Source organism: Arachis hypogaea, chromosome 6, assembly GCF_003086295.3.
Source record: "Arachis hypogaea cultivar Tifrunner chromosome 6, arahy.Tifrunner.gnm2.J5K5, whole genome shotgun sequence".
Taxonomy (NCBI): domain Eukaryota; kingdom Viridiplantae; phylum Streptophyta; class Magnoliopsida; order Fabales; family Fabaceae; genus Arachis; species Arachis hypogaea.
In genome coordinates this window covers 15,530,628-15,557,596 of record NC_092041.1, presented here as the reverse complement: position 1 = coordinate 15,557,596, position 26,969 = coordinate 15,530,628, and the positions used below count along the sequence as shown (strand labels likewise).

The window sequence follows — 26,969 nt, the reverse complement described above, 5'->3', positions numbered from 1 at the left end:
CCTGGGAGAGGTATAGAGGTATGCTAAGGAAATGTCCCTCTGAAATGTTTTCAGAGTGGGTACAGTTAGACATTTTCTACTATGGGCTTACAGAAAAAGCTCAGATGTCTTTAGACCACTCAGCTGGTGGATCTATACACATGAGGAAGACAATTGAAGAAGCTCAAGAGCTTATAGACACTGTTGCTAAAAACCAATATTTGTACTCTAGCAATGAATTCTCTCCAAAAGAGGAAGTCATGGCAGTAGTCACTGACCCTAGTCCTCAAGAACAGATAAATGAGCTTAATCAACAATTGCTCCTGATGACAGAACAGTTAGCAGACTTTAAAGAGATGCTCTATGAAACTAAAGTTGCTAACAAGAGCATAGAACTGCAGTTGAATCAAGCAAAACAGCAAATATCTAAACAGATAACAGAGGAATGTCAAGCAGTTCAATTGAGGAGTGGGAAGACCCTGAGTAACACTGCTCAAAAGAGTAAAAAGCCAAACAAGGAACAAGTGACAGAGGACAACCATACCACTGTTCAAAATCCCTCTGAGGACAGTAAGAGCCCAGAGAGGAATATTATTGGCGTTCAAACGCCAGAAAGGGAAGGAAAGCTGGCGTTAAACGCCCATTCCTTGCCCAGTTCTGGCGTTCAAACGCCAGAAAAGGGAGAGAAGTTGGCGTTTAACGCCCAAACTTCACCCATTCCTGGCGTTCAAACGCCAAGGGAAGATCAGACACCTGAGAGTGCTGACAGTAATCCCTCTAACAAGGCTTCTTCAACCACTTCTGTAAGGAATAAACCTGCAGCATCTAAGGTTGAAGAGTATAAAGCCAAGATGCCTTATCCTCAAAAACTCCGCCAAGCGGAGCAGGATAAACAATTTGCCCGCTTTGCAGACTATCTAAGGACTCTTGAAATAAAGATTCCGTTTGCAGAGGCACTTGAGCAAATACCTTCTTATGCTAAGTTCATGAAAGAGATCTTAAGTCATAAGAAGGATTGGAGAGAAACTGAAAAAGTATTTCTCACTGAAGAATGCAGTGCAGTCATATTAAAGAGCTTACCAGAAAAGCTTCAAGATCCAGGAAGCTTTATGATACCATGCACATTAGAAGGTGCTTGCACTAAGACAGCCCTATGTGATCTTGGAGCAAGCATCAATCTAATACCTGCATCCACTATCAGAAAGCTTGGGTTGATTGGAGAAGTCAAACCAACCCGGATATGCCTCCAACTTGCTGATGGCTCCATTAAATACCCATCAGGCATAATTGAGGACATGATTGTCAAGGTTGGGCCATTTGCCTTTCCAACTGACTTTGTGGTGCTGGAAATGAAGGAGCACAAGAGTGCAACTCTCATTCTAGGAAGACCCTTCCTAGCAACTGGACGAACTCTCATTGATGTACAAAAAGGGGAAGTAACCTTGAGGGTCAATGAGGATGAGTTCAAGTTGAATGCTGTAAAAGCCATGCAGCATCCAGACACACCAAATGACTGCATGGGCGCTGACATCATTGACTCTCTGGTAGAAGAGATCAATATGGCTGAGAGCCTAGAATCAGAGCTTGAGGACATCTTCAGAGATGCTCAACCTGATCAAGAAGAACTAGAGGAGGCAAAGGAATTTTCGAAAATTCCTCAGGAGGAGGATAAGCCTCCCAAGCCTGAACTCAAACCACTACCATCATCCCTGAAATATGCATTTCTGGGAGAGGGTGACACTTTTCCAGTGATTATAAGCTCTGCTTTAAATCCACAGGAAGAGGAAGCACTGATTCAAGTGCTAAGGACACACAAGACAGCTCTTGGGTGGTCCATAAGTGATCTTAAGGGCATTAGCCCAGCTAGATGCATGCACAAGATCCTATTGGAGGATAATGCCAAACCAGTGGTCCAACCACAGAGGAGGCTAAATCCTGCCATGAAGGAAGTGGTGCAGAAAGAGGTCACTAAATTACTAGAGGCTGGGATCATTTATCCTATTTCTGATAGCCCCTGGGTGAGCCCTGTCCAAGTTGTTCCCAAAAAGGGAGGCATGACAGTGGTTCATAATGAAAAAAATGAGCTGGTTCCCACAAGGACAGTCACAGGGTGGCGCATGTGTATTGACTACAGAAGGCTCAATACAGCCACCAGAAAGGATCATTTTCCTTTACCATTCATAGACCAAATGCTAGAAAGACTAGCTGGCCATGATTATTACTGCTTTTTGGATGGCTATTCAGGCTACAACCAAATTGCAGTAGATCCCCAGGACCAAGAGAAAACAGCATTCACCTGCCCTTCAGGCGTGTTTGCCTATAGGAGAATGCCTTTTGGTCTGTGCAATGCACCTGCAACCTTTCAGAGGTGCATGCTCTCTATCTTCTCAGATATGGTAGAGAAATTTCTGGAAGTCTTCATGGATGACTTTTCAGTATACGGAGACTCTTTTAGCTCCTGTCTTAATCACCTAGCACTTGTCTTGAAAAGGTGCCAAGAGACTAACCTGGTTTTAAACTGGGAGAAATGTCACTTTATGGTGACTGAAGGAATTGTCCTTGGGCACAAAATTTCAAGCAAGGGAATAGAGGTGGATAAGGCAAAGGTAGAGGTAATTGAGAAATTACCACCACCTGCCAATGTTAAGGCAATCAGAAGCTTTCTTGGGCATGCAGGATTCTACAGAAGGTTTATAAAGGATTTTTCAAAAATTGCAAAACCTCTGAGTAATCTGTTAGCTGCTGACACACCATTTGTGTTTGACACACAGTGTCTGCAGGCGTTTGAGACCCTGAAAGCTAAGCTGGTCACAGCACCAGTCATCTCTGCACCAGACTGGACATTGCCATTTGAACTAATGTGTGAAGCCAGTGACCATGCCATTGGTGCAGTGTTGGGACAGAGGCATAACAAGCTTCTGCACGTCATTTACTATGCCAGCCGTGTTCTAAATGACGCACAGAAGAACTACACAACAACAGAAAAAGAGTTACTTGCAGTGGTTTATGCCATTGACAAGTTTAGATCCTATTTAGTGGGATCCAAAGTGGTTGTGTACACTGACCATGCTGCTCTTAAATATCTACTCACAAAGCAGGATTCAAAACCCAGGCTCATTAGATGGGTGTTGCTTCTGCAAGAGTTTGATATAGAAATAAGAGACAGAAAAGGGACAGAGAACCAAGTAGCAGATCATCTGTCCCGAATAGAACCAGTAGCTGGGGCGTCCCTCCCTTCTACTGAGATCTCAGAGACTTTCCCAGATGAGCAACTATTTGCCATTCAGGAAGCTCCATGGTTTGCAGATATTGCAAATTATAAAGCCGTGAGGTTCATACCCAAAGAGTACAGTTACATGCAGAGAAAGAAATTAATTTCAGATGCCAAGTACTACCTCTGGGATGAACCATATCTCTTTAAGAGATGTGCTGACGGAGTGATCCGCAGGTGTGTACCCAGAGAAGAAGCACAGAGGATCCTATGGCACTGCCATGGATCACAGTATGGAGGACATTTTGGAAGTGAGCGAACAGCCACTAAAGTCCTCCAATGTGGCTTCTACTGGCCTACTCTCTATAAAGATTCCCGAGAGTTTGTGCGTAACTGTGACAGTTGCCAAAGAGCTGGTAACCTGCCTCATGGATATGCCATGCCTCAACAAGGGGTATTAGAGATAGAGCTGTTTGATGTATGGGGAATTGACTTCATGGGGCCATTCCCACCATCATACTCAAACACTTACATTCTGGTGGCAGTGGACTATGTATCTAAGTGGGTAGAAGCAATTGCTACACCTACTAATGATACTAAGACTGTACTGAAATTCCTCCAGAAGAACATTTTCAGCAGATTTGGCGTGCCCAGAGTGCTAATCAGTGATGGGGGCACTCATTTCTGCAATAAACAGCTACACCTTGCTATGGTTAGATATGGAATTAGCCACAAGGTGGCAACTCCGTATCATCCACAGACAAATGGGCAAGCTGAGGTCTCTAACAGAGAGCTAAAGAGAATCCTGGAACGGACTGTGATGGCCCGAAGAAAGGATTGGGCAAAGAGCTTGGATGATGCTCTGTGGGCATACAGAACAGCATTCAAGACTCCTATAGGAACCTCCCCATACCAACTGGTATATGGAAAGGCCTGTCATTTGCCTGTGGAACTGGAACATAAAGCCTACTGGGCAACCAGATTCCTAAACATGGATGCACAGTTAGCTGGTGAAAAAAGACTGCTCCAGCTAAATGAGCTAGAGGAGTTCAGACTCAATGCCTTTGAAAATGCAAAAATTTATAAGGAAAAGGCAAAGAAATGGCATGACAAGAGATTGTCAACCAGAGTCTTTGAGCCAGGACAAAAAGTTCTGCTCTTCAACTCTAGGCTCAAACTGTTTCCAGGAAAACTCAAATCCCGTTGGAGGGGTCCGTATGTGATTACAGGAGTGTCACCATATGGATATGTTGAGCTTCAAGATATTGATTCTGACAAGAAGTTCATTGTTAATGGACAGAGAATCAAACACTATCTTGAAGGAAATTTTGAGCAGGAATGCTCAAAACTGAGACTTGAGTGATTCTCAGTGAAAGTCCAGCTAAAGACAGTAAAGAAGCGCTTGCTGGGAGGCAACCCAGTCATTAGGAGGTTGTATGATTAGTTCTTACAGAGGCAAATATCAAAAATGAAGGAATTCACAGAGTTACAGAAGGATTCAGCTCAAAAAGCAGAGAAAATGAGCTTACTGGCGAAAAAACGCCAGTAAGGGGCATTTTGGGCGTTAAACGCCAGAATGGGTACCATTCTGGGCGTTTAACGCCAGGAATGGTGCCATTTTGGGCGTTAAACGCCAGAATGGGCACCATTCTGGGCGTTTAACGCCAGGTGTGCAGCATCACTGGGCGTTCAGAAAAACGCCCAGTGAGGAAGGCTTTCTGGCGTTTAACGCCAGCCAGGGTACCTGGCTGGGCGTTAAACGCCCAAAAGGGGTGCCAAGTGGGCGTTAAACGCCAGAATGGGTGCCATTCTGGGCGTTTAACGCCAGAAAGGTGGGGGGACCACATTTTTGTTTTAAACTCAAATTTTTTCAAACTTTCCTCTTTTTACCCATACTCTTCCACATAAATGCACTTCAACCTTTCATCATTCACTCTCAAATCTTCACAAATCAAAAACCACTCTTCAAATCTATTTCAAAATAATCCCAAATCTTCTTCAAAAACTCACCCTTTTCTCAATTTCTTTCCATATCTTTTCAAATTTCTTTTCAAATCTCTCTTTTGTTTTCGAAATTCTCCTTCCCCCCACTCTATAAATGAACGTTCCTCACCCCTCCTTCCTCACACCATTCGAATTTCCTCTTCCTCTCTCTCTCTTCTCTTCTTTCTTTTCTTTTTTTTGCTTGAGGACAAGCAAAACCTCTAAGTTTGGTGTGCTTTTCCGTGATCACTAAGCCAAGATTCATCAAGATCATGGCTCCTAAGGGAAAACAAACCAACTCAAGAGGAAAGAAAGAGACTAATCCAAAGAATCTTTGGAATCAAGAGAAGTTCTTAACCAAAGAACATGAAGACCATTATCACAAAATAATGGGTCTGAGGTCAGTGATCCCGGAAGTCAAATTTGATCTGAAAGAAGATGAATATCCGGAGATCCAAGAGCAAATTCGAAACAGAGGATGGGAAGTTCTGACCAATCCTGAAATAAAGGTTGGAAGGAACATGGTTCAGGAATTCTACTCTAATCTGTGGTTGACAGATAAGCAGAGAATGACTGGAACTGCTTACCATACCTACAGAACCATGGTCAGAGGGAAAGTTATGTACTTTCATCTGGACAAAATAAGAGAAATCTTCAAACTACCTCAACTACAAGATGATCCTGACTCCTTCAATAGGAGGATGGTGAGAGTAGATAAAGGGTTGGATCAAGTTCTAGAGGACATATGCCTCCCTGGGACTAAGTGGATTACCAATTCAAAGGGTGTCCCAAACCAACTCAAGAGGGGAGACCTCAAGCCAATTGCAAGAGGTTGGCTAGACTTTATTGGGCGTTCCATATTGCCCACTAGCAACCGTTCTGAGGTCACCATCAAGAGAGCAGTGATGATTCATTGCATCATGCTTGGAAAAGAAGTGGAGGTTCATCATGTGATTGCTTGTGAGATTTACACAATTGCAAATAAGAATTCCACTGAGGCCAAACTAGCTTACCCAAGCTTAATTTCCTTGCTCTGTAAAGAGGCTGGGGTGAAGATGGGAGTAGATGAGTTTATACCCATTGAACACCCAATCACCAAGAAGTCAATGGAAGGACAAGTGCAAGACAACTCCATCAAGAGGAGGGCGCAGGAATTCCTCCCTGAATTCCCAAGAATTGACTACTGGTCCAGCCTAGAAGCATCTATTAACAAGCTGCAAGAGACTATGGAGCAACTGAAGGAAGAACAGCAGAATCAGAACTGCATGCTCTGCAAATTGCTGAAGGAGCAAGAGAAGCAGGGGCGTGAAATCCAAGAATTGAAACGCCAAAAGTTCTCCTCTCAAGCTGAGGGAGCATCCACTTCTCAAAATCAAGGTTGTTGAGTCCTAACTCTGTGAAAACCTCTATCATTAGGAGCCTCTGTTTTTCGTTTTTTTTATTGAGTTTTGCTTCTATTTTTCGTTTTTGAGTCTTGTTTAATTCATAATTAATAAAATTAAAAATTTTATGCCTTAAAGATATGAATGTCCTATGAATCCATCACCTCTCTTAAATGAAAAATGCTTTAATCACAAAAGAACAAGAAATACAGGGCTTCAAAATTTATCATTGAAACTAGTTGAATTAGTTTGATGTGGTGACAATACTTTTTGCTTTCTGAATGAATGCTTGAACAGTGCATATGTCTCTTGAAATTGTTGTTTTGAGAATGTTAAAAAGTGTTGGCTCTTGAAAGAATGAAAAAAGAGAGAACTGTTATTGAGGATCTAAAAATAATTAGATTGATTCTTGAAGCAAGAAAAAGCAGTGGATACAAAAAAAAAATTTCGGAAAAAAAAAATTTCGAAAAAAAAGAAAAATAAAAGAATAAAGAGTTGTGATCCAAGGCAACAAGAGTGTGCTTAAGAACCCTGGACACCTCTAATTGGGGACTTTAGCAAAGCTGAGTCACAATCTGAAAAAGGTTCACCCAATTATGTGTCTGTGGCATGTATGTATCCGGTGGTAATACTGGAAGACAGAGTGCTTTGGGCCACAGCCAAGACTCATACACTAGCTATGTTCAAGAATCATTATGCTCAACTAAGAGAATCAATAACACTATCTGAGTTCTGAGTTCTTATAGATGCCAATCATTCTGAACTTCAAGGGATAGAGTGAGATGCCAAAACTGTTCGGAGGCAAAAAGCAACTAGTCCCGCTCATCTAATTGGAGCTATGTTTCCTTGATATTTTGGAGTCTATAGTATATTCTCTTCTTTTTATCCTATTTTTATTTTCAGTTGCTTGGGGACAAGCAACAATTTAAGTTTGGTGTTGTGATGAGCGGATAATTTGTATGCTTTTTGGCATTGTTTTTAGTATGTTTTTAGTATAATATAGTTAGTTTTTAGTATATTTTTATTAGTTTTTAGCTAAAATTCACTTTTCTGGACTTTACTATGAGTTTGTGTGTTTTTCTGTGATTTCAGGTATTTTCTGGCTGAAATTGAGGGTCCTGAGCAAAAATCTGATTCCGAGACCAAAAAGGACTGCAGATGCTGTTGGATTCTGACCTCCTTGCACTCGAAGCGGATTTTCTGGAGCTACAGAAGCCCAATTGGCGCGCTCTCAACGGCGTTGGAAAGTAGACATCCTGGGCTTTCCAGCAATATATAATAGTCCATACTTTGCCCAAGATTTGATGGCCCAAACCGGCGCCCAAAGTCACCTACAGAAATTCCAGCGTTAAACGCCGGAACTGGCATAAAATTTGGAGTTAAACGCCCAAACTGGCATGAGAACTGGCGTTTAACTCCAGAAAAGGTCTCTACACGAAATTCCTTCATTGCTCAGCCCAAGCACACACCAAGTGGGCCCGGAAGTGGATTTTTCTGTCATTTACTCATTTCTGTAAACCTTAGGACACTAGTTTACTATTTATAGGATCTTTTGACATTGTATCAGACCATATGCAACTTTTGGATAACCTTATGACATTGTACACGTTTTCCACAGCATGAGTCTCTAAACCCCATGGTTGGGGGTGAGGAGCTCTGCTGTGTCTTGATGGATTAATGCTATTACTACTGTTTCTCATTCAATCATGCTTGCTTCCATTCCAAGATAATACTTGTTCTTAATCCGGATGAATGTGATGATCCGTGACAATCATCATCATTCTCAACCATGAACGTGTGACTGACAACCACCTCCGTTCTACCTTAGATTAAGTAGTTATCTCTTGGATTCTTTAATCGGAATCTTCGTGGTATAAGCTAGACTGATGGCGGCATTCAAGAGAATCCGGAAGGTCTAAACCTTGTCTGTGGTATTCTGAGTAGGATTTAATGACTGAATGACTGTGACGTGCTTCAATCTCCTGAAGGCGGGGCGTTAGTGACAGACGCCAAAAGAATCACTGGATTCTACTCCGGTCTGATTGAGAACCGACAGATGGAATGCCGTGCCGTGACAGGGCATTAGGAATCGTTCCAATGAGAGGATGGGAGGTAGCCACTGACAATGGTGAAACCCTACATACAGCTTGCCATGGAAGGAGACTTGCGTGACTGAAGAAGAAGACAGTAGGAAAGCAAAGATTCAGAAGATGGAGCATCTCCAAACCTCAACCTATTCTCCATTACTGCAAAACAAGTAATCATTTCATGTTCTTTTGCTTTTCACAATCAATCCTGATAATTTCTGATATCCTGACTAAGATTTACAAGATAACCATAGCTTGCTTCAAGCCGACAATCTCTGTGGGATCGACCCTTGCTCACGCAAGGTATTACTTGGACGACCCAGTACACTTGCTGGTTAGTTGTGCGGGATTGCAAAAAGTGTGATTGCAATTTCGTGCACCAAGAAGCTACCAAGAAGCCAAAGGAAAGTGACGAGAAACAAGCTGAAGAAGAGGCATCCAATGATGAAGATGCAACAGCAAGCAAGCAGCCTCAGAATCAGCCTCAAGAAAAAGAAGACCAGGCACCAAAATTTAGAAAAGAGAAGAAAGCAATGGGAAAGTCAACAAAGGAACAAAAGCAGGAAGTAAACTTCACACCACCTTTGCCATATCCTCAAAGGTTCAACAAGGAGACTAAGGACCAACACTTTCCAAAAGTTCTTGAAGTCTTCAAGAAGTTGGAGATCAATATTCCCTTGGCTGAAGCATTAGAACAGATGCCCCTGTATGCAAAATTCTTGAAAGAGCTTATCAATAAAAAGAGGAGTTGGCAAGTTAATGAAACCATACTGCTTACTGAAGAATGCAGAGCACTAATCCAGAAAGGACTTCCCCCTAAACTTGGAGATCCCGGAAGTTACCTTCTACCTTGCACCATTGGAAGTATGACTATCAACAAGGCGATGTGTGACTTAGGAGCTAGCATCAACTTAATGTCTATCTCTCTAGTGAAAAAGTTGTGCATAAAAGAGGTGAAACCAGTACAAATGTCTCTAGAATTGGTGGACAAGTCAGTGATATATACCATGGGTGTAATTGAGAATCTTCTAGTCAAGGTGTAGACAAATTCATCTTCCCTGCAGATTTTGTAATCTTAGAATTAGATCAAGACGAGGGTGACTCCATTATACTGTGAAGACCGTTCTTGGCCACTACAAGGGCCATTATAGACGTAGAGCAAGGAGAAGTAACCCTCAGAATGAATGATGAAAGTGTAACCCTGAGTGTACTGCCAGAAACACAACTCAGTAATGAAAAGAAGGAGAATACAAAAACTGGTAGAGAAAATCTGCAAAGGATAAAGGGAACTAGCAAGACAAACAACAGCTGCATTCCCGAGCAAGAGGTAGATGATACAGCAGATCAAAAAGAGGAAGAGACTATGCAAAACAATGAAGAAGTTCAAGAAAACATTGGAGTGTTGGCAATTAAGAAAAGAGATCTCAAGAAGAAGCATGTTGTGAAAAAGGAAGGATCGACAAAAGGAGGGAAGAAAGACAATAACAGGATCAAAAAGGGATGGAGGAATAAAAAAATTCCAACAGAAGGGCTTTCCAAAGGTGACAAAGTGCAATTGGTCTACCAACAATTGGGAGCAAGTCAACAGACTGATGATTATTATACTGTGAACAAAATACTCTCACTAGAGCATGCTGAAATAGAGCACCAAGGAACAAAGAAGAAGCTCACAATCAGAGGGGACAAGTTGAGGCATTACAGTCATCAACCACCTTAAAAGAGGGAGTCAATGTCAAGCTAATGACAATAAAAGAGCGCTCCATGGGAGGCAACCCATGCTTTATGATTCCTGTTTGCTTTTGAATTCAATAAATTGTGATCACTTTAGCATGATTTTGAATCTTTCTAGACACCCTTAACAGATGCATACAATGTTTTGAAATACATGCCAGACTTCTAAGTTTGGTGTGCTAGATAGCACACCAAAGTTAACAGTTCAAGCATTCTTAGATCATATGCTCAGTCATCTTGGTGAAGTGTATGACCAAACACTAAGTTTGGTATCTGCATGTGTACAAATTTTAAGAAAAATCAACTTTTGTTTAGGAAGGCAAAATCATGCAGAGATGGATCATGCATTGTTTCATTTTAAAAGTTTATGCTAAGAAATAAATAGGACACTTATGATGAAAGTATCAATTGTGGCAAATGTCTATTTTAATTACTAAGCAAGAAACAAGTTTGGTGTTCACCAAAACTTGATTCACTAAGTAAGGGATACAATTGATCTTTCATAACTAAGGGCCATAAGATAGAATGTAAGCACTCACCACCTTACCACCGTGCTTTAAATAAGTTTTGAAGCATTTCATTTTGATTTAATTAGAAAAGAAAGTTGGAGAAAAAGACAAGAGGGAGGAACGGCTATGACAAGTCAAGAGAAGGATCACATGTGCCTAGAAAGGTGTGTCAATCTTGGAAAGTAAAAATCTGCATGCTGCTCACCTTGAAGGACGAACTACATACAACCAATGGGAAGAGAATCCTTGTCAACCCTCAAGAGAACATGAAAGCCGTTCGTCTAATGAAGTTGCCATGGTGTTCAATTCAATCTCCACCCTTCAAAAGCCATGACCGAATCATTCTGCAAGTGTGGTCTTTATCCAACATTTTGATAGTCGGCTTATAAATAAGACAAGGCACTTCCTGCATCCTACATGCCTAAAAACCTTCCTTACAAACAAGCCTTTGCTCCCACATCAGGCCATCCTATATACAAACACCACTCCTCTCATAACAGCAATACTTCTTTCTTCAATCTCTTTATACCTCAAAATCATACCTCAACCAATCTCAAATCCACCCTTATCTTGTCTTTTTGATCGCACTCATGGCTTCACCAAGTACAAGAAGAAGGCCAGGCAAGGAGCCCATGGTAGCCGAACCCCCAGCCTATGATGCAAGAAAGTTCAGATCTCCATTTCATGAAAGAAAATATCATAAATTCATGAAAACAAAGCTCATCATTCATGAAAGGGGCTTTGAACTTAAGGACGGAGAATACCCCATCATGAAGCAAATCACCAGTGAAAGAAGGTGGGATCTTTTATGTGACCCCCTCCCCAAGATCAGTGCAGTTATGATCAGAGAGTTTTACGCAAATGCTGTGAAGGAAAGCAAAGACAGCATCCCCTACAAAAGCTATGTTAGAGGAAGTGAAGTAGATTTCAGTCCGGCATCCATCACAAGGGCCTTGAAGTTGAGAACTATAACTTATGATGAGCCCAGCTATGAGGACAGATTGCAGAGAGAAAATGACCCGGATGAAATCTTACAAGGGATATGCTTAGAAGGCACAGATTGGGAGAGGGATTCGAAAGGCGTCCCAAGCAGTCTGAAAAGAATAAATCTCATCCCCGAAACAAAGGGGTGGTATGAGATAGTAAGGAGATCCATACTCCCTACTGGAAACACCTCAGGGGTTACAATCAAGCGAGCACTCTTGACATAATGTATCCTACATGGAGGAGAAATCAACCTTGCAAAACTCATAGCCAACAGTATCCAAGAGATAGCTGAGAGCTCAACCAAATCCACTATGCTCGGACATGCAAGCACAATTCTAAGGCTGTGCGATAAAGCTGGAGTGATTTTTGAAGATGAGGACACAGAAAAAGTAAGAAGGGGATCTGGAATCTCAAAGAAAAGCATGGAAGGAACTGCTGAAGATGATGATCAAGAAGAAAGGCCCCAAAGAAGAAGAAGACCAGAAGAAAGAGGAGAACAAGCTCACAAGGCCATTGATGAGCGGATAATTTATACGCTTTTTGGCATTGTTTTCATATAGTTTTTAGTAAGTTTAAGCTACTTTTAGGGATGTTTTCACTAGTTTTTATGTTAAATTCACATTTCTGGACTTTACTATGAGTTTGTGTGTTTTTCTGTGATTTCAGGTAAATTCTGACTGAAATTGAGGGATTTGAGCAAAACTCTGAAAAAGGCTGACAAAAGGACTGCTGATGCTGTTGGATTCTGACCTCCCTGCACTCGAAATGGATTTTCTGGAGCTACAGAACTCCAATTGGCGCGATCTCAATGGCGTTGGAAAGTAGACATCCAGGGCTTTCCAGCAATATATAATAGTCCATACTTTATTCGAAGAATGACGACGTAACTTGGCGTTAAACGCCAAGTTCATGCTGCTGTCTGGAGTTAAACGCCAGAAAAACGTCATGATCCGGAGTTGAACGCCCAAAACACGTCATAACTCAGAGTTCAACGCCAAGATATGCCTTAGCTCGTGGAATGATCAAGCTCAGCCCAAGCATACACCAAGTGGGCCCCGGAAGTGGATTTATGCATCAATTACTTACTCATGTAAACCCTAGTAGCTAGTCTAGTATATATAGGACATTTATCTATTGTATTAGACATCCTGGATTGTATTTTGAATCCTGTGATCACGTTAGAGAGGGCTGGCCATTCGGCCATGCCTGAACTCTTTGCTTATGTATTTTCAACGGTGGAGTTTCTGCACACCATATATTAAGGGTGTGGAGCTCTGCTGTACCTCAAGTATCAATGCAATTCTATTATCTTTTATTCATATCTCTCTTATTCTTATTCCAAGATATTCATTCATACCCAAGAACATGATGAATGTTATGAGTCAGATTACCCTCATTATCATTCTCACTTATGAATGCGCGTGATTGACAACCATGTCCGTTCTACATGCAACAGAGCTTGAATGTATATCTCTTAGATTCCCCAACAGAATCTTCGTGGTATAAGCTAGATAGATGGCGGCATTCATGAGGGTCCGGAAAGTCTCACCTTGTCTGTGGTATTCCGAGTAGGATCCTGGGAATCCGGAAAGTCCAACCTTGTCTGTGGTGTTCCGAGTAGGATTCCGGTAATGAATGACCGTGACGTGCTTCAAACTTTAACCTGCTGGGCGTTCGTGACAGACGCAAAAGAGGGATTCTATTCCAGTAGGAGCGGGAACCAACCGGTGATTAGCCGTACTGTGACAGAGTGCGTTAGCATAGTTTTCACTGCGAGGATGGGATGTAGCCATCAGCCATGGGTGATGCCTCCAGACTGGTTAGCTGTGCGAGTGACAGCCGCACAGGTTATTTCCCCGTGAGGAATGAAAGTAGCCATAGTTGATGGTGAACCCCTATACAAAGCTTGCCATGGAAAGGAGTAAGAAGGACTGAGTAGAAGGAGTAGGAGAGCAGGCGTCCAAGAGCTCTACAGCATCTCCATCCGCTTATCTGAAATTCCCACCAATGAATCTGCATAAGTATCTTTATCCCTTTCATTATTTCTATTTTCGAAAACCCATAAAACTATTTTAATTCGCCTAACTGAGATTTGCAAGGTGACCATAGCTTGCTTCATACCAACAATCTCTGTGGATTCGACCCTTACTCACGTAAGGTTATTACTTGGACGACCCAATACACTTGCTGGTTAGTTGAACGAGATTGTGAAGGAAATAAACAATGCCCTCAGAGTATACATCTTTTATAAATCCAATTACAAGAAAAAAGGGGAATCACAATTTCGTCCACCAAGTTTTTGGCGCCGTTGCCGGGGATTGTTCGAGTATGGACAACTGACGGTTCATCTTGTTGCTCAGATTAGGTAATTTTCTTTTCAAAAATCTTTTTCAAAATTTTTCTTTTATTTTTCGTTTTTCTAAAAATGTTTTTCGAAAAAAATTAATTAATTAATAAAAATCCAAAAAAATTAGAAAATCATAAAAATCAAAAATATTTTGTGTTTCTTGTTTGAGTCTTGAGTCAAATTTTAAGTTTGGTGTCAATTGCATGCTTTTAAAATTTTTCTTGCATTTTTTCGAAAATCCCATGCATTCATAGTGTTCTTCATGATCTTCAAGTTGTTCTTGACAAGTCTTCTTGTTTGATCTTGATGATTTCTTGTTTGGTGTCTTTTGTTGTTTTTCATGTGCATTTTTGCATTCATATTTTTCATGCATTAAAGATTTCTAAGTTTGGTGTCTTGCATGTTTTCTTTGCATTAAAAATTTTTCAAAATTATGTTCTTGATGTTCATCATGATCTTCATAGTGTTCTTGGTGTTCATCTTGACATTCATAGCATTCTTGCATGCATCTTGTGTCTTGATCCAAAATTTTCATGTTTTGGGTCATTTTTGTGTTTTTCTTTAAAAATTTAAAAATCAAAAATATCTTTTCCTTATTTTCCTCCAAATTTTCGAAATTTTGGGTTGACTTGGTCAAAAATTTTTAAAATTAGTTGTTTCTTACAAGTCAAGTCAAAATTTCAATTTTAAAAATCTTATCTTTTCAAAATCTTTTTCAAAAAATCATATCTTTTTCATTTCACATAATTTTCGAAAATTTCAAAATTATTTTTCAAAATATTTTCAAAATCTTTTTCTTATCTTTTTATCAAATTTTCGAAAATATGCTAACAATTAATGTGATTGGTTCAAAAATTTGAAGTTTGTTACTTTCTTGTTAAGAAAGGTTCAATCTTTAAGTTCTAGAATCTGATCTTGTAGTGTCTTGTTAGTTAAGTCAATTTTAAATTTAAATCTTTTTCAAAATATCTTTTTCAAATATATCTTTTTATCTTTTATCTTATCTTTTTCAAAATTTGATTTCAAAATATCTTATCTAACTTCTTATCTTCTTATCTTTTTCAAAATTTGATTTCAAATCTTTTTCAATCAATTAACTAACTTTTTGTTTGTTTCTTATCTTTTTCAAAACCACCTAACTACCTATCCCTCTCTAATTTTCGAAAATTCTCCCTCTCTTTTTCAAAAATTCTTTTTAATTGTTTTAAATTTTAATTTTAAACTTATGTTATTTCTAATTTTCGAAATTACTAACTTCTTTTTCAAAATTATTTTCGAAAATTTCTTTCTCTTCTCTTATTCTATTTAATTATTTAATTACTAACACTTCTCTTCACCTCTCTTCATCTAAATCCAAATTCTTCTTCATCCTTCCTCATTCTTCTGCCCCTTTCTTCTTCTACTAACATAAAGGAATCTCTATACTGTGACATAGAGGATTCCTTTTTCTTTTCTTGTTTTCTTCTCTTTCTTATGAGCAGGAACAAGGATAAAGGCACTCTTGTTGAAGCTGATCCAGAAACAACCTTTCAGAAATTTTCGAACAAGAGAAGGAGATGGCAGCCGAAAATAATAATAATAATAATGCAAGGAGAATGCTTGGTGACTTCACAAAGCCCACATCCAAGTTTGATGGAAGAAGCATCTCCATTCCTGCCATTGGAGCCAATAACTTTGAGCTTAAGCCTCAACTAGTTGCTTTAATGCAACAAAACTGCAAGTTTTATGGACTTCCATCTGAAGATCCTTATCAGTTCTTAACTGAGTTCTTGCAAGTCTGTGATACTGTAAAGACGAATGGAGTTAATCCTGAAGTCTACAGACTCATGCTTTTCCCTTTTGCTGTAAGAGACAGAGCTAGAATATGGTTGGATTCACAACCTAAGGATAGCCTGGACTCCTGGGATAAGCTGGTCACTGCCTTCTTAGATAAGTTCTTTCCTCCTCAAAAGCTGAGCAAGCTGAGAGTGGATGTTCAAACCTTTAAGCAAAAAGATGGTGAATCCCTCTATGAAGCTTGGGAAAGATACAAGCAGTTGACCAAGAGATGTCCATCTGACATGTTTTCAGAATGGACCTTATTAGATATATTCTATTATGGTCTCTCTGAATTTTCGAAAATGTCACTGGATCACTCTGCAGGTGGATCTATTCACCTGAAGAAAACGCCTGAAGAGGCACAAGAACTCATTGATATGGTTGCTAACAACCAGTTCATGTATACCTCTGAGAGGAATTCTGTGAATAATGGGGTCCCTCAGAAGAAAGGAGTTCTTGAAATTGATGCTCTGAATGCCATACTGGCTCAGAACAAAGTGTTGACTCAACAGGTCAACATGATCTCTCAAAATCTGAATGGATTGCAACATGCATCCAACAGTACTAGAGAGGCAGCTTCTGAAGAAGCTTATGATCCTGAGAACCCTGCCATGGCAGAGGTTAATTATCTGGGTGAACCATATGGAAATACCTATAACCCATCATGGAGAAATCATCCAAATTTCTCCTGGAAGGATCAACAAAAACCTCAACAAGGTTTTAACAATGGTGGACGCAATAGGCTGAATAATAGTAAGCCATATCCATCATCTTCTCAGCAACAGACAGAGAATCCTGAACAAAATAATTCCAATTTAGCCAATATAGTCTCTGATCTATCAAAGGCCACTTTCAGTTTCATGAATGAAACAAGATCCTCCATTAGAAATTTGGAGGCACAAGTGGGCCAGCTGAGTAAGAAAGTTATTGAAACTCCTCCCAGTATTCTCCCAAGCAATACAGAAGAGAATCCAAAAGGAGAGTGCAAGGCCATTGATTTGATCAAAGTGGCCGAATGCACTAGGGAGGAGGAGGACGAAAATCCTAGTGAGGAAGACCTCCTGGGACGTCCCTCAAGCAAGAAGGAGTTTCCCATTAAGGATCCTGAGGAATCTGAGGCTCATACAGAGACCATAGAGATTCCATTAAATCTCCTTCTGCCATTCATGAGCTCTGACTATTATTCATCCTCTGAAGAGGATGAAGATGTGACTGGTGAGCAAGTTGCTCAATATCTAGGAGCTATCATGAAACTGAATGCCAAGCTATATGGTAATGAGACTGGGAAAAGTGAACCTCCCCTGCTCATTAGTGAATTGGAAACTTGGATTCAGGAAACTCTACCTCAAAAGAGACAAGATCCTGGCAAGTTCTTAATACCTTGCACCATTGGCACCATGAGCTTTGAAAAAGCTCTGTGTGATCTTGGGTCAGGGATAAACCTTTTGCCACTCTCTGTAATGGAGAAGCTGGGAATCATTGAGGTACAACCTGCCTTGTTCTCATTACAATTGGCAGATAAATCCATGAGAGAAGCTCATGGGATAGTAGAGGACGTGCTAGTAAAAGTTGAAGACTTTTACATCCCTGCTAATTTCCTAATCCTAGATACTAGGAAGGAAGATGATGAATGCATCATCCTAGGAAGACCTTTCCTAGCCACAGCAGAAGCTGTGATAGATGTCAACAGAGGAGAGTTAGTCCTTCAATTGAATGGAGAATACCTTGTGTTCCAAGCACATGGCAATCCCTCTGTGACAAAAGAGAGTAAGCATGAAGAGCTTCTCTCAGTTCAAGGTGAAGAAGAGCCCACACAGTCAAACTCTAAGTTTGGTGTTGTGAAGCCACAACCAAACTCTAAGTTTGGTGTTCAAACCCCATATCCAAACTCTAAGTTTGGTGTTGGGACCATACAACATTGACCTGATCACCTTGTGGCTCCATGAGAGCCACTGTCAAGCTATTGACATTAAAGAAGCGCTTGTTGGGAGGCAACCCAATTCTATTTATCTAATTTTATTTTATTTTGTTTCTTTGTTATTTTTATGTTTAATTAGGTACATGATCATGAGGAGTCACGAAAAAATCAAAAAAAAAAATTTAAAACAGAGTCAAAAACAGAAGAAAAAATTTTTCACCCTGGAGGACGCACGGGCCGGCGTTCAGCGCCCAGAAGATGCATCTGGCCAGCGTTCAGCGCCAGAACAGAGCATCTTCCTGGCGCTGAACGCCCAAAACAAGCAACATCCTGGCGTTTAACGCCAGGATGCGCACGCAGAGGACAATCTGGCGCTGAACGCCAGAAACAAGCTTGAAACTGGCGTTCAACGCCAGAATCAAGTATAACATGGGCGTTTAACGCCCAGAACATGCATCAATGGGCGTTTGAACGCCAGAATGGTGCATGAAGGCAATTTACACGCCTATAGGGTGAAGGAATGGTATTTCTTTTCACCTCAGGACCTGTGGACCCCACAGGATCCCTACCTCAGGATCTGTGGACCCCACAGGATCCCCACCTACCCAATTCTCACCTTCCCTCTTAATCCTACTTTTGTGATTTGAATATCCATGTCACAATTCCCAATACCCTTCACCAATCACCTCAATTCCTCTTCCCAATTACCCCATGCACCATTCACATCAACCTCCTCTTCCCCATAAACCCCACCTACCCCCACTACATTCAAAATTCAATTTCCCACCCATTCCCACCCAAATTGGCCGAAACCTAACCTCCCCCCCTCCCTATAAATACCTCTCCTTTCTTCTTCATTTTCACACATCACTACCCATTCCTCTCTCATATAGCCGAACCCACTTCTCTCCCTCTCTTCCAAATTCTCTTCTTCTTCTTCTTCTACTCTTCTTTTCTTTTTGCTCGAGGACGAGCAAATTTTAAGTTTGGTGTGGTAAAAAGCCTAGCTTTTTATTTTTCATTCACCATCAATGGCACCCAAGACCGGAGTTTCCTCAAGAAAAGGAAAAGGGAAGGCAAAAGCTTCCACTTCCGAATCATGGGAAAAGGAGAGATTCATCTCCAAGAGCCACCAAGACCACTTCTATGATGTTGTGGCAAAGAAGAAGGGTGATCCCTGAGGTCCCCTTCAAGCTCAAAAAGAATGAGTATCCGAAAATCCGACATGAGATCCAAAGAAGAGGGTGGGAAGTCATAACCAACCCCATGCAACAAGTCGGATTACTGATGGTTCAAGAGTTCTATGCTAATGCATGGATCACAAGGAACCATGATCAAAGTATGAACCCGAATCCAAAGAACTATCTCACAATGGTTCGGGGGAAATACTTAGATTTCAGTCCGGAAAATGTGAGGTTGGCATTTCATCTACCCATGATGCAAGGTGATGAACGCCCCTACACAAGGAGGGTCAACTTCAACCAAAGGTTGGACCAAGTCCTAATGGACATTTGTGTGGAAGGCACCCAATGGAGAGTAGACTCCAAAGGCAAACCAGTCCAACTAAGAAGACTGGACCTCAAGCCTGTAGCTAGAGGATGGTTGGAGTTCATCCAAAGATCCATCATCCCTACAAGCAACCGATCTGAAGTTACTGTGGATCGGGCAATCATGATTCATAGCATCATGATTGGAGAGGAAGTAGAGGTTCATGAAGTCATAGCCAATGAACTCTACAAAATAGCTGACAAGCCTTCATACATGGCACGGCTAGCCTTCCCCCACCTCATATGCCATTTATGCTACTCAGCTGGAGTTATCATAGATGGAGATGTCTCCATTGAAGAAGACAAGCCCATCACCAAGAAAAGGATGGAGCAAACAAGGGAAGTTCCTCACGGCCCCCAAGGAGAACATGAGGAAGTTCATCAACAAATGCCTCATGGAATGCACTTTCCTCCCAACAACTATTGGGAGCAACTCAGTACCTCCTTAGAAGACTTGAGCCAAAACGTGGAACAACTAAGGGTGGAACACCATGAACACGCCCTCACTCTCCAAGAAATAAGAGAAGATCAAAGAGCTATGAGAGAGGAGCAACAAAGGCAAGGAAGGGACATAGAAGAGTTGAAGAACATCATTGGTCCTTCAAGAAGAAGACGCCACTAAGAGGTGGATTCATTCCTTGTTCTTTATTTTCTTTCTGTTTTCGGTTTTTAAGTATTATATTTGTCTATGTTTTTGTGTCTCTACTTCATGATCATTAGTGTGTAACCATGCCTTAAAGATTATGAATAATTCCATGAATCATTCACCTCTCTTAAAAAAAATGTTTTAATTCAAAAGAACAAGAAGTACATAATTTTTGAAATTATTAGTGAATTTAATTTAATTATATTGATGTGGTGGCAATAATTTTTGCTTTCTGAATGAATGAATGAACAATGCATATTTTTGATCTTGTTATTTATGAGTGTTAAAATTGTTGGCTCTTGAAAGAATGATGAACAAAGAGAAATGTTATTGATGAACTGAAAAATTCATGAATTGATTCTTGAAGCAAGAAAAAGCAGTGAAAAAAAAAATGGCGAAAAAAAAATAATAGAAAGAAAAAGCAAGCAGAAAAAGCCAATAGCCCTTAAAACCAAAAGGCAAGGGTAGCAAGGATCCAAGGCTTTGAGCATCAATGGATAGGAGGGCCCAAGGAAGTTAAATCCAGGCCTAAGCGGCTAAATCAAGCTGTCCCTAACCATGTGCTTGTGTCATGAAGGTCCAAGTGAAAAGCTTGAGACTGAATGGTTAAAGTCGTGATCCAAAGCTAAAGAGTGTGCTTAAGAGCTCTGGACACCACTAACTGGGGACTTTAGCAAAGCTAAGTCACAATCTGAAAAGGTTCACCCAGTTATGTGTCTGTGGCATTTGTGTATCCGGTGGTAATACTGGAAGACAAAGTGCTTAGGGCCACAGCCAAGACTCATAAGTAGCTGTGTTCAAAAATCAACATGCTTAACTAGGAAAGTCAATAACACTATCCGAAATTCTAAGTTCCTAGAGAAGCCAATCACTCTAAACTTCAAAGGAAAAAGTGAGATGCCAAAACTGTTCAGAAGCAAAAAGCTACAAGTCCCGCTCATCTAATTAAATTAATATTCATTGATATTCTGGAATTTATAGTATATTCTCTTCTTTTTATCCTATTTGATTTTCAGTTGCTTGGGGACAAGCAACAATTTAAGTTTGGTGTTGTGATGAGCGGATAATTTATACGCTTTTTGGCATTGTTTTCATATAGTTTTTAGTAAGTTTAAGCTACTTTTAGGGATGTTTTCACTAGTTTTTATGTTAAATTCACATTTCTGGACTTTACTATGAGTTTGTGTGTTTTTCTGTGATTTCAGGTAAATTCTGACTGAAATTGAGGGATTTGAGCAAAACTCTGAAAATGGCTGACAAAAGGACTGCTGATGCTGTTGGATTCTGACCTCCCTGCACTCGAAATGGATTTTCTGGAGCTACAGAACTCCAATTGGCGCGCTCTCAACGGCGTTGGAAAGTAGACATCCAGGGCTTTCCAGCAATATATAATAGTCCATACTTTATTCGAAGAATGACGACGTAACTTGGCGTTAAACGCCAAGTTCATGCTGCTGTCTGGAGTTAAACGCCAGAAAAACGTCATGATCCGGAGTTGAACGCCCAAAACACGTCATAACTCAGAGTTCAACGCCAAGATATGCCTTAGCTCGTGGAATGATCAAGCTCAGCCCAAGCATACACCAAGTGGGCCCCGGAAGTGGATTTATGCATCAATTACTTACTCATGTAAACCCTAGTAGCTAGTCTAGTATATATAGGACATTTATCTATTGTATTAGACATCCTGGATTGTATTTTGAATCCTGTGATCACGTTAGAGAGGGCTGGCCATTCGGCCATGCCTGAACTCTTTGCTTATGTATTTTCAACGGTGGAGTTTCTGCACACCATATATTAAGGGTGTGGAGCTCTGCTGTACCTCAAGTATCAATGCAATTCTATTATCTTTTATTCATATCTCTCTTATTCTTATTCCAAGATATTCATTCATACCCAAGAACATGATGAATGTTATGAGTCAGATTACCCTCATTATCATTCTCACTTATGAATGCGCGTGATTGACAACCATGTCCGTTCTACATGCAACAGAGCTTGAATGTATATCTCTTAGATTCCCCAACAGAATCTTCGTGGTATAAGCTAGATAGATGGCGGCATTCATGAGGGTCCGGAAAGTCTCACCTTGTCTGTGGTATTCCGAGTAGGATCCTGGGAATCCGGAAAGTCCAACCTTGTCTGTGGTGTTCCGAGTAGGATTCCGGTAATGAATGACCGTGACGTGCTTCAAACTTTAACCTGCTGGGCGTTCGTGACAGACGCAAAAGAGGGATTCTATTCCAGTAGGAGCGGGAACCAACCGGTGATTAGCCGTACTGTGACAGAGTGCGTTAGCATAGTTTTCACTGCGAGGATGGGATGTAGCCATCAGCCATGGGTGATGCCTCCAGACTGGTTAGCTGTGCGAGTGACAGCCGCACAGGTTATTTCCCCGTGAGGAATGAAAGTAGCCATAGTTGATGGTGAACCCCTATACAAAGCTTGCCATGGAAAGGAGTAAGAAGGACTGAGTAGAAGGAGTAGGAGAGCAGGCGTCCAAGAGCTCTACAGCATCTCCATCCGCTTATCTGAAATTCCCACCAATGAATCTGCATAAGTATCTTTATCCCTTTCATTATTTCTATTTTCGAAAACCCATAAAACTATTTTAATTCGCCTAACTGAGATTTGCAAGGTGACCATAGCTTGCTTCATACCAACAATCTCTGTGGATTCGACCCTTACTCACGTAAGGTTATTACTTGGACGACCCAATACACTTGCTGGTTAGTTGAACGAGATTGTGAAGGAAATAAACAATGCCCTCAGAGTATACATCTTTTATAAATCCAATTACAAGAAAAAAGGGGAATCACAATTTCGTCCACCAGCCATAGACATGAGTCAACTGCAAAGAACTCTTGAGGAAATATCACAGCAAAATATGATAGCACAAGAGCAATACCTGAGAGACAGGGAGCAGAATGAAGCTTGGCAGCACAAAATGGAGGAAAGAATGGAGAGCTGGCAGCAACAATCAATGGCCCAACAACAAGAGTTTCAAGCCAAGATTCTTGAGGGACAAAGGGAACTAACAACAGGACTTCAAGAGGCATATAGTAAGATGTTCTTGACCCAAGCCAAATATGGTGAGTATACTCACAACCTATATCAATGGAAGAACATTCATCACACTATTGGAAAGGTTAGATACGTGCAATAATCTGAGTGTAATGAGGATATGCAAGCAAGGTTGGAGTATTTAACCCAGAGCATGCCAACACTGAATCCACAAATCAAATCATTTGAGCAGTGCCAAGAACTGAGAGACCGGCAGGCAGCAAGGTCTCATCATTATACCCATGTAACACTTCAAAGATTAGAGGAAGTTGGGCTTTCAGGTCTCACAGATTCTGTTTGGGATAGAAGATGTCCTCATGAAGAAGCTCAAGATTATACACAGAAAAGGAAAAAGAAGAAGGGGGAATCCAGCAAATCCAAAAGAATGGAAATGCCTGACAAATAGAGGTGGTAAAGCTTCTTCTTACTATTGTTAAATAAGGAAGATGCATGTCTGAAACATGACATGCCTCCAAATACTTTATGTTCAATTACTTCTTTTGTTTACATTAATAGTTAGTCAAGAATAAGCAATTTGCATAATAATTGTCATCACTCATTAGCTTGAATACTTTGCTTTGTTTTCCCTTGCTGTTTGAATAAAAGAAAGATATTTGATTTAGAAAAGTAATTGTTCAATGTTACAAAAGTTAGAATGAGAGTTAGTGGTGGTATGTGTTTGATTGAATTGTTAGCTCATAGAATAAATGATGCAAGATGACTTGTTTCTTGAAGCTTAAGCTAGTTTGCTGCTATGATCTTTCAATTATTAAAAATCCCTTGAAAATAAACCAAAACAGAAAGAAAAAGAAGAAGAAAAGCCAAAAGCTGGCAAGAAAACAAATAATAAGGCTAGACACCAATAGCTTGGACCCTGGGACACATGCCTGTGGTGTTCTTGTACTAGGATATGCTTGGATAAGTAAATTCTAAGGGGTATTTCAAAACCTGGCCACTTAGATCAACTGATTTGGGATGGCCAATTGAAAGTCCACAATAAAGAGCAACCTAGCTACAAAACATTTAGTTATCCAAAGAGATGATGGGCATCAATGATCCTAGGAAGAAAAAGGTGAGCCATGTGTCTGTGGTGAAAAAATGTTGAGTGAAATTAAGCCAAAGGCCACTGCAACATTTGCCACCAAGTCTTTAATAAATAATAAGCCCTCTATGCAAAAGAAAAAAAAAAGAGAGAAAAAGATTATACAAGGAAAATAAGCAAAAAGTAAGGTATTGTAGCAGCAACCTTAGTGAACCCTTTAGGAGACATTGTTTGTTTTGACAGCAAGTAATAAATGAGCTACTTTTAATCTGCATAAAACCCCATAGACCAAATTCAACTATCTGCTTAATAAGAACATATATACTTATCTATTTCATTCTATCTTCTCTTATGTTTGATTCTTGCTTGGGGACAAGCAAGTTTTAAGTTTGGTGTTGTGATGACAAGTCATCTTAGCCTAGTTTCACTAGCCTTTTTCTTTGTTTTTGTTAGGTTTTATGCACTTTCTTGCATTCTAAGTAAGTGATTTGGAATGGAAATGCATAACTTCTTTGAATCAAACAACCACCATATAATTGATGCTAAATCATGAGGTTTAGGCTAAATTTAATTGATTTTTAATGATTTATAAACCTTGTGAATTTGGTGATACTTTGATTGGTTGTTTTGATTTCTTGTAGGTGAAGAAAAGAAGAAAAGAAGAAAGCGTGGCCTAAGAAGTGTGGCTCAAGGAAGAAAAAGTGTGGCAAAGAAAGGAGGAAGTGTGGCGCATGAAACCTTGAAGCTCACTCCAAGAGTACGATGCTCACTAAGTGAGTGCTACACTCACTCCCATGGGACCAAGGCACAATGCTCTGCTCACTTTGTGAGCTGAGCACAATAGGAAGCCAAGAAACAAGGAAAAGAAAAACAATGCTCAGCTCACCAAGTGAGCATTGTCGAAAGCATTGAGGAATAATTCAAGGAAAACAAGTTGCAAGTGCATGCCCCAAGACTTGAACCCATGACCAAGGGGGGATGAGGGAGGCGCTACTCACAAGGAAAATAAGCCAAAAATGGCCAAAATACATCTCCGAAGGTTCGAACCCCACACCTTGAGGAAGCAAGGAAGCAAGGCACCACAAGAAAACCAAGGAAAAGCTTCAGCGCATGCTTCCCATGAGTTTCGAACCAAGGACCTTCCCTTGGAAGAGCCAATGCTCAGCTCACTTAGTGAGCAGAGCATTATACTTGGTGCATCACAAGAGCATCTCAGCACGGCCAGGGGAGTGGAGCGCGCACCAAATTGGCACCAAGGCACCAATGCTCAGCTCAACTTGTGAGCTGAGCATTCCCCTGATGCTTGGCACGGTACAAGGCAAATACACACAAGGCCTCAATGCTCAGCTCAACTTGTGAGCTGAGCATCCTCCTGGGAGCACATCTCAACTTGGGCTAAAATTCAATTAAAAATCCAACTTAATTCATTTCTTCACCAAATCAAAAGCCCATCCAAATCTCAAAATCCAAGAATAGAAAGTGTATAAATAGGAGCTAGTTTGATGTAATTAGAGAGCTTGGCTTTTATTTTGGAACCTCTAGACCTCATTTTGAATTTTCCTTTTTACTTGCATTTTAATTTTGAACTTTGGGATTTCTTAGAGAATTGGGAAGGAGAATTGATCTCTCTTCTTCCTTGTTCTTGCTTGAGCACTCTCTACTTTTCTTGCTTTGGGTCTTGGGTGAAGAATTGAAGAACTTCTGTTTCAATCTCACCTTGAGATCTCTTCTTTAACTTTCTGCATAATTAAATTTTACTTTCTGTTCATTTCTACTTCTGCTGCTATTTCTGCAATTTGCTTTCCTTTATTTCTTTAGCAATTGTTCTTGTTGGATCAAGGAAAGATTTGAGATCTAGACTTGTTATCTAGTCTCTTCCACTCCTGAGATCTTCAACCACTTTCAATTTGCTGCAAATTAAGCACTGCTTCTCTGTTCTAAATTCTCCAAGGCATTTCACTCTTCTGTTTGAGACCCACTTCAATTCAATTCATCTTCTACTTTTCTGTTTGTTGCAATTTACCTTTGCTTGTTTAAATTCTGAAATCCCAATTCCCAATCCCTTTTATGATTCAAGCAATTTACATTTCTTGCACTTTAAGTTTCAGCCATTTACATTTCTTGCAATCTAAGTTTCTGCACTTTATATTACTTGCATTTTAAGCTTCAGCTTCTTTTACTTTCCTGCTATTTAATTTACTGCAATTCTCCCCTCTCCCTTTACATTTCAAGCAATTTAATTTCTGTCAATTGTAAACAACTCAACCAACACTTGATTCGCTTGACTAAATCAATCACTAAACTAAAATTGCTCAATCCTTCAATCCCTGTGGGATCGACCTCACTCATGTGAGTTATATTACTTGATGCGACCCGGTACACTTGCCGGTAAGTTTTTTGTTGGATCGTTTTCCGCACATCAAAGAGTATCAGCAGTCTCAATAGATTGGTTGTCACCAGGCTTCTGGCGAAAAGACGTTTTCTTTGTGCGGTCAAAAAATTCATCATCACCGTCGCTATACAATGCAAGTAATAACCATAGTGCTTTTAGTTTTAGTGCATCACTTTATACATACGGTATACATAAACCAAGATAGCACATGAAATATCATATTTGCTCCACAGTCTAAAAGAACAGCTTCTCAAAAAGGAGATAAAAGCATGTAAATAGCATTAAGCAGTTCAGATTATGAGTATATCCTCTGTCAAAACAAAAAAA

The 26,969-nt window shown here is 40.3% G+C and overlaps 1 non-coding gene across 1 annotated transcript; it reads right to left on the bottom strand.

The window, feature by feature from the left end:
* Positions 1 to 16,174: 16,174 nt before the first annotated feature.
* Positions 16,175 to 16,278, bottom strand: LOC112700466 (small nucleolar RNA R71). The gene has a single exon (XR_003153373.1). It is a non-coding gene; the product is annotated as a small nucleolar RNA R71 (small nucleolar RNA).
* Between the last annotated feature and the right edge of the window lie 10,691 nt (positions 16,279 to 26,969).